General features: G+C 41.1%; 1 protein-coding gene across 4 annotated transcripts in view; it reads right to left on the reverse strand.

The window, feature by feature from the left end:
• Positions 1–835, reverse strand: part of LOC145354005 (engulfment and cell motility protein 2) — a 174,212-nt gene extending 173,377 nt beyond the window's left edge. For all 4 annotated transcript variants that reach the window (XM_080205078.1, XM_080205076.1, XM_080205077.1 and 1 more), the window contains exon 1: positions 766–835. The gene's annotated coding sequence lies outside the window, so the exon portion shown is untranslated. The remainder of the gene's footprint in view (positions 1–765) is intronic.
• Positions 836–9,031: the final 8,196 nt, after the last annotated feature.

A 9,031-nucleotide genomic window follows, 5' to 3' on the forward strand; every position in this document is an offset into this window, starting at 1 on the left:
ATAAAGTACATAAAACACTTTCCACACTTCAGGATCATTGTCTGAACATTTAAACTATAGAACACTCTATGCTCACCACCTTCTTTATCACATGATAGATTCAGTCAATTGAATACTGTCAATGCAAAATTTTTCTAAATGTCCACCAAAAAAATAAAAATCAGAGAATAAAACTGTCACACTTGGAAAATGATCCTCTCAAATAGCCTGTCCAACATGCACACTTAGAGAAAATGCATTTTAAATATGCTGCATTTAAAGGCTGGTGTTGTGGTTTTTCAGCATCAATCTCTCCATATGGCTGCAAAACAGCTCCTGCCTCCCTCTCGCAGGTATGAATCATTCTGCAGCCCTCAGTGTGACTACACTTACACTCTGTTTTCATCTAATTAAATAATTCCTCTGGATCCTTATTCATCCCCTTTGTGCTAATATCTGCATCCCAAGGCCACCCTGTTCTGCCTCCCTGGAATCAGGCTTATTCCTTTCCCAAAAGAAAAACTTTATCTAATAAAAGACACAAATAATAAAAAGACACGATTTATCTTGCTGGCATTAAATGCCTCTGAGGTAATTAAAGATGAACATCCGTTTGCTCGTTTTGAATAACAGTTGCTATTCAATTAAATTCATTAAAATGAATCCTCGAGTGTATCCTGGCTGAGACAGTTGCATTGCTGCGGATGAGGTGAGTGTGAAGAGGAAGGTGGATGAGAGGAAATGAGTACCCAGGAACATCCTGCAACCTCTCCCTGCCTGTGTTACCTGAACTCCTGCTGCAGCCTCCTCTCCAGCTCTGCCTCTGCTCTTCTCCGACTCCCCGCGCCTCCAGCTCATACCCCCGTCGACAAGGCGGGACCCACGTGCCCAATCCGGCCTTCCCATTGGTCCAAACTGCAGGCGGGGACCGCCCCCGGTCACACCGTTGAGCGTTTCGATTGGTTCAGTAGCCTGTCCATTAGCTTTCTGTTGCAAAGCGGTGCCTGGCGACCTTTCACTGTAAACATTAATTAAAGCGAAACCGAACGTTCCCAAAGTTGTGCTGCAATCAATGGATATTGCTGCATACTTTGCACAGTTTATCCATTTTAAACCAGCTGGCTGAGGATTAATGATTTACAAGCACAGCATTTAACTGCAAAGTCGCACTCTGGATTTAATAGTGTACACCTCTAAATGGAATTAAGGCGATACCTGCATTCCTGTTACCGCCTCAGCGCCTGCCCAAATGATTCCCAGCCAATGAAATACTTCGGAACTGCAAACACCATGTCCCAATGAATTTCCAAGACAAGATCCCCTAAAGAATCAAGAACAACTTCTCTCCTGCCGTCAGATTTTTGAATGGACCTACTTCATATTTAGTTGATCTTCTACACTCTGTCTCTAACTGTAATACTATATTCTGCGCCCTCTCCTTTCCTTCTCCCCATGTACTCCATGAACAGTATGTTTTGACTGCATAGCGCTCAGTAAAAATACTTTCCCCAATACATGTGACAAGAATAAATCAAATTAAAGAATAAAAAGCGTATCAGCCCTCCAGCATTGGCCTCGAATCTCGAGGAATTGAAGATCAACCTCCGGAACACTTCTGCGCGTACAATCCTGGAGAAAAATCATAAGGACATTAAAAAAAATTGCTTTTTTTCACCCTTTTCTTTGCAGGTTTTCCTTATCAGATACAAAAATATTGAAAATGGAAACAAAAAGATTGTTGGCTGACAGTCAAGCATCATCCAATTAAGTAATGAGTCTTTCTGCTTTCCAGCTGGCACAGGAAGAGTGTGTCACAAGGATGGATGTGTTGGATGTCATATGATTAAAATGAGGGGGAAAAAGTCGCGTGAAAAAACATCCGGGAATACAGCTGACAATCCTCAAAGTGAGATCAATGACCAGACAACATGGGCTGAGCTTTTTGGACATGGAATATTTTCAGCCAGGGATGGGGTGGTGGACTATTTACAGGTCCATCAGAGCAGCATGCTTTCAGGATCAATTTGCAGGAAGGTGACCAATTTGCAGGAAGGGTGGTGTGAAATGGTTGAGAGAAAAGGCTAGAGAACCTTTGCCATCTCTGCACCCAGGCACTGTCTATCAGAGCAATACTCAGGAGCTGATAAGCCTCTACCTGTGGATATCTTCAGGCTTGCCATTGGCACTATTCAAAAGTCAGCAGCAACAAGCTGTGTTTACCTTCAGGTTGACACATTCACATTGATCACAGCACCAACAGTGTTGAGGTGTAAACAATTAACTTTAATGCAGCCAGGAAATAAACAGTTCAATACAATAACACAAAATGGCAGGTCCAATCAGTGATAACATGTAGTGGTGCACATTGCATCTTTTCTTCATGCCACTTTAACTTCTCACTGAGCTGCAGCCTCTTCTAAGCCCAGTTTCTGAGGCAAGTCAGGGTCTTTGTGACACTATCAAAATTCCAACACCCTTGGAAAATTGTTGATGATTTCCCATTGAATATTCTTAATTGGCTTCCTGGCAATGGTGGATGTATTGCTGTCACCACACAGCTTCTGATAAAAGTGAGTGCAAGTGGGAACATGTCGGGGAACCAACATAATGCATTGTTGCCTGATTTTGATCCACATCTTTATCTCCACACGTGCCACCAAGTGCCTGGTAAAATTCTTCCCCTGTCACTTGATCAAAGGATGAATTGTGACCAAGAGACTTCCCGCTCTTCTTCAAATAGTACCATGGGATCTTTACAATTCCACCGAACAAGGCAATGGGACCTCAATTTAAACATCTCAGCTGAAAGACGGCATCTCCAACACTGAAGTGTCCCTTCAGTACTGCAATAAAGTATCACTTTGGGTTATACACTCTAAACCCTGGAGCAGAATGCTCTTGACTATGAAGTTGGAGGGGTCTTATTGATCAAAGTTACAATCTGAAAAAATAACTGGTAGACAAATCTTCCAAAGGCAATATTATAACGAACTCAGTGATCAGTTGTACACTGAGGTAGATATCCTCTCTTTTCTGCACCCTTTACCATTGCAGCTCAGTTCTTCAAAATACAACGCAACCAATTCAACTGGAGATCAATGGATTCCCGTGGTTTGGAAGGGCAGTTTATCCCATGTTAGTAAGTTGAATAATAACAGTTCTGAATCAGACTTAATTCATTTTATGCTAAATTAAGGTGCTGCTGCCCGCAACTAAGTCAGAAGATTACAGATTTAAGCCCTTCTTCGACTTTGTGTGCTGTGTTGTCAGAGTCAAATCTGACTAAGCACCCCGCAGCACCCCCCCCCCCCCACCTTTGCTGGCTCCATTGATTCAGGAGGATGTTAAGAGACCCTATGGAATTCCCATTGTTCTAATCAACATTCTACCAACAACAACCATAATCAAAATTAACTGTTTATTCATCTGATTGTGGAATCCTACTGTATACAAAATTGTTGCAACATACATCATAACAGCCACGGCAATTCCTTTATATGAGGGTTTTTGAGATGTTTCAGAGGCAGAAAAACAAATATTCAGAAGGACTCAAAAATGGTATGCTGCTGTGATTACATTCTTTGTTATCCAAGCTCATTTTTCTGCATTATGATCCCTCTAGCTACATTGTTAAAATGGGGTTCTACTGGAAAATAGTTTGGAAAGTACTACTCTAATTTCTATGCTAGCTGTCAGGAAGCAAGCTTCCGCAGAAGTCCATATTCGTGCACCTTGAGGCTTGCCAGCCCTCCAGTCTTTGTTCAACTACTGTTACAGATGTGCAAATGGCCTCACCAGGTTTATTTATATCTGTAATAACTTTGGTTTGCCAAAATGTTCAGGTTAATCCGTAGTTGGGCTGGAGCCAGAGTTTATACTATGTTACCAGAATCTGAAGATCAGCAGACTTGGCAGAAAGGTAGTTCCAGCACCCGAGTTTTTAATAGCTGAGTTTTTCTAAATTAGCAGCTAAATAGCAGCATTGTTATCAATTACTGCACTGAAATATTACAGATGCCTTTCTACATAAATAGGAGCTGCAAATATCAATGCATGTTCAGTTTTCAGAATGGAATTTTTAATAAAATTAAACATTTAAAATTCATTTTAACAAAGGGAACTGTAGTAGATTGAAGCATCTGTCTTCAGTGAAGCATCTCCATCTGGTGGATTATCTGGGAAGTACTTGATTTCACTTTTTTCATAGTTAAACTATAAACTTAATCACCTGCAATCAAACTTATTCACACTGAAAAGAAAGAGGTTGAACTTACACGAAGTCTTTTCATCACTTACTAGTACACAACTTGTATATTGCTAAAAAGAGAAACATGTTGCTAAAGCTTTTCACCTTACACTCATCAGGACAAATGCAAGGATGCCCAATTTCAAAAGATCACAACAATTTTTACTGGAGGAGAAAAGGGTGTTGACTGGTTGGCAAGTTGATTCTGATTGGCTGAGACTTTGCCATAAAGAAAGCAAAGGAGAACTATTAGCTCCTCGTGCTTTTAGGTAATTCAAAAATGATGCGAGGCTTGAACATATTCTTTACTATCTGCAGAGAATGGATCCCTGCCTATGGCAAGTGTTAATGAGCCACATTATGAGCTCAAATTGGTTATTATTCTGTCTATTATTGCACTCAGAATTGTTCAGCAAGAGTCATATCTAACAGTAACTGTTTTGTTTTGGGTTTGCAAGCCCTGGTTGCATACAGTCCATTACAAACAACCAGAGGAACATGTTGTTTGCTTCAACTGCCAATCATTGGGACATACAGCCTATGTCCTGGCATCGCATTAGTGCTGAAATTCATACATGATTTTGCTCAGCACAGCTTGACGAAGGAATAGAATTAATCACAGCAATTCTGCAGGATAATCGCTATTCTGGATGATCATTATTCACCATGTGTCACAAAAACTTGCAAATTGGCCAGACTTTCAGACCTTTACTCTTTTGGACTGAAAAGTGCTCAGTCTCCTTCAAATTACCCTGGAAAAGCCAAATATCTCAAAAATTTGAAGAAGTTAAACTAGCCATTCTTTGTGACTATTATGCAGTGGTGACCCAAAAGATTGTTTCCACTAACAGGATGCAGTTATCAAACCAAAAAGACATTCTGCCGACTAGCAATATGACTTTGAGCAATATCATATATGAATTTCAGTGCTAGTACAATATCAAGCACGAAGGCTATACATCTAAACAATTGGCAAATTAAATCAAACATGTTACTCTGGTTGTTCATAATAGCAAAGTACAGACTGTATGTAACCAACATGGGCTTGCAAAACTCAAAATAAAACATCTACTTAGCTGAACTTCTGCAATTGGCAGCGCTTACTGAACAATCCTGAGTGTGCTAATATAGCCACACTAACAAGCAATTGAAGATAATCAGTCGAGTTTGTAATGCAACTAATTCACACTTGCTAGCAGTGACATACATTCATACACAGGGACCTGTACCTCAAACAAAAATAATATGTTAAAGCCTTGCACCTGGGCAGCACTGCTGCCTCACAGCACCAGGGCCCCGGTTCAATTCTCGCCTTGGGTCACTGTTTGTGTGGAGTTTGCACATTCTCCCTTTTTCTGCATGGGTTTCCTCCAGGTGCTCTGGTTTTCTCCCGCGGTCTGAAAGATGTTCTGATAAGGTGCATTGGCCATGCTAGAATTCTCCCTCATTTTACCCGAACAGCGCCACAGTGTGGCAATTAGGGAATTTTCACAGTAACTTCATTGCAGTATTAACGCAAGCCTACTTGGGACACTAAAAAAAATAGTTTTTTTGAATTGCCTGGGAGCTTGGGAAGCCTTTGGAACCCATTTGCTATATCCATGACAATGCCTCAGCCAACCAGAGGTGACTTGCTAACCAATTAGCGCTCATTATTTCCTGTGCAGCCTGGTCAACTCTACAAAGTCTTCCTTACTAACATCTGATGGCAAAATTGAGATTAGTCAATTAGATCAGCCTGACATAGTCACACTCACTGAATTATACCTTCCAGATAATGCCCCAGACACCAACATCATTATCCCTGCATATGATCTGATGAAGGAGCAGCACTCCAAAAGCTAGTGGCGTTTGCTACAAAATAAACCTGTTAGACTTTAACCTGATGTTATGAGACTTCTTACTATGACCTGTCTCACAGGGTGGACAGACCTAGCAGAGGTGGCGGCACACTGGTATACAATTGGGAAGGAGTTGCCCTGGGAATTCTCAGCGTAGAATCTGGACAACATAAAATTTGATGACATCAAGTCAAACGTGGACAAGAAACCTCCTGCTGAATACTTCTGCAGCCCTCACCCTCTCAGCTGATGAATTAATACTCCTCCATGTTGAATACCAATTGGACGAAACACTGAATGTGGCAAGGGCACAGAATGTACTCTGAGTGGGGACTTCAATGTTCATCACCAAGACTGGCTCAGTAGCACCACCACAGACTAATGTGGCCAAATCCGAAAGGACTTAACTGTTAGAATAGGTCTTTGGCAGGTATTGAAAGAACCACTGAGAGGGAAAAACATACTTGACCTCATTCTCACAAATCTAGCTAGGCTGGAAATCATCTGGGCCCACTTTCTTGCATTAATGTTAATATCTTACTTAATGATTTAAACATCATCCAGGAGGCTCCCCCTGACTCTACACTGTGTACTTTGATTTTTTGATAACCTATTCCATTCTGTGTTGAGTTTTAATCCAGTTGTCTCTGACTGGGCATTCAGATTTTTGGCTATTTCCCCTGGTCTTTACATGGTCATCCCAAACTTGCAATGCTATTTCAATTTCAATCACCATTACAAAGCAAAAGCATGTGCATCAGTGAGAAATAGAAGTTGGGAGAGGATGGAAAAGATTACAGAACCAAGCTAGAAAATTTTGGAACACAGATCAGCCATGGTCTAACTGAATGGTGAAACAGACTCATGGAATAGATATTCTACTCATGTTCCTATAATCCTAGCCAGAGATTGTCTCCTTCCATTCTCTGGATGTTTAAATTTAGGAAAATAGCAACATTAGGAACAGGAGTATGCCATTCAGCTTGCTTCTCCATTCAATGAATTAATAGCTCACCTGTATCACAACTTTATTTTATCTATTCTTCCACAGGATGTAGGTTTCACTGGCTAGGCCAACATCCCCAATTGCCCTTGAGAAGGTGGTGTTGAACTGCTGCAGTGCACCTGGTGCAGGTATATGTATAGTGCTGTTAAGATAATGAGTTCTAGGATTCTAATCCAACAATGAAGGAACAGCAATATAGTTGCAGTTCAGAATTGTGTGTGGCTTGGTCAGGAATTTGAAGGTGTTGGTGTTCCTGTAATTCTACTGTCCTTGTCCTTCTAGGTAATAGAGGTGGCAGGCTTAGAAGTTGCTGTTGAAGGAACCTGGGTGAATTGCTGCGATGCAACATGTATATAGTGCACACTGCTACCATTTTGCATTGGTGATAGGAGTGAATTTTTAAGAAATTGACTTGGGTGCCAATCGAGCATCTGCTTTGTCCTACAAAGTGTTGAGCTTCTTGAATGTTGTTGGAGCTGCACTTATCCAGGCAAGTGAAGATTATTCCATCACACTCCTAACTTGTGCCTTATTGATGGTGGACAGGCTTTTGAGAGTCAGGAGGTAGTTGCTCACTTCAGAATTCCCAATCTCTGAACAGCTCTTGTAGCCAGAGTATTTATATGGCTAGTCTAGTTCAGTTTCTAGTTAACAGTAACCCTCAGTATGTTAATAGTGGGGGATTCAGAAACGGTAATGCCATTGAATATCAAGGAGAGATGGTTAGATTTTCTCTTGTTGAATGTGGTCTTTGCTTGGTATATGTGCTGCACAAATGTTACTTATCACTTTGCCCAAGATTGAATGTTGTCCAAGCCTTGCTGCATATGGGCATGGACCGCTTCAGTATCTGAGGAGTTGGAAATGCTGTGGAAGTTGTGTAACCATCAGTGAACATCCCCACTTCTGACTTTACCATGGAGGGAAGGTCACTGATGAAGCAGCTGAAGATGGTTAGGCTGAGGACACCACCATGAGGAACTACTGCAGTGATGACTTGGTCCTGAGATAATTGACTTCCAACAGGTAGATGCCAGTATTTTAACCTCATTTGCTCCATATTTCTTGATTTCTATACCTAATAAAAACATATTTAATTCTGTCTTGAAAGATGCAATTAGTCCCCAATGTTTTTATGGAAAGGGAAGTCTAAATTTCACTCTTGAAAAGCTTACCTTTAAAATGATATCGCTTCCTTCCTAATTACTCTAGCAGAGGAAATAATTCAATTTCTACCCTATCAATTATGTTTTAAACACTTTGATCACATCACCCTTCAATATCTTACATGCAAGGGTGTAAGATTAGTCTAAATAATCCGTCCACATAACTCAACATTCTTACGTTCCATTCTGGTGAATCGCGGGTCTCAAGCTTCTAACGTTTGAAAATGAGTTTACATTGCCCATGCATATATCTAAGAAAGAAGCCACACAACACCAGGTTAAAGTCCAACAGGTTTATTTGGTAGCACAAGCCACTAGCTTTCGGAGCGCTGCCCCTTCATCAGGTGAGTAGGAGTTCTATTCATAAACAGGGCATATAAAGACACAAACTCAATTTACAAAATAATGGTTGGAATGTGCGTCTTTACAGGTAATCAACTCTTAAAGGTACAAACAATGTGAATGGAGAAAAGTTTAAGCACAGGTTAAAAAGATGTATATTTTCTCCAGTCAGGACAGTTAGTGCGATGTTGCAAGCCCAGGCAAGTCAGGAGTGTTACAGATAGTGTGACATGAACCCAAGATCCCTATTGAGACTGTCCTCATGTGTGCGGAACTTGGCTATCAGTCTCTGCTCAGCGACTCAGTGTTGTTGTGCGTCATGAAGACCGCCTTGGAGAACGCTTACCTGAAGATCAGAGCCGAATGACCATGACCTCTGAAGTGTTCCCCAACAGGAAGAGAACACTCTTGCTTGGTGATTGTGGAGCGGTGTTCATTCATCCATTGTTGC

This window comes from Carcharhinus amblyrhynchos, chromosome 16 (genome assembly GCF_965287045.1).
Source record: "Carcharhinus amblyrhynchos chromosome 16, sCarAmb.v2.hapA, whole genome shotgun sequence".
NCBI lineage: Eukaryota > Metazoa > Chordata > Chondrichthyes > Carcharhiniformes > Carcharhinidae > Carcharhinus > Carcharhinus amblyrhynchos.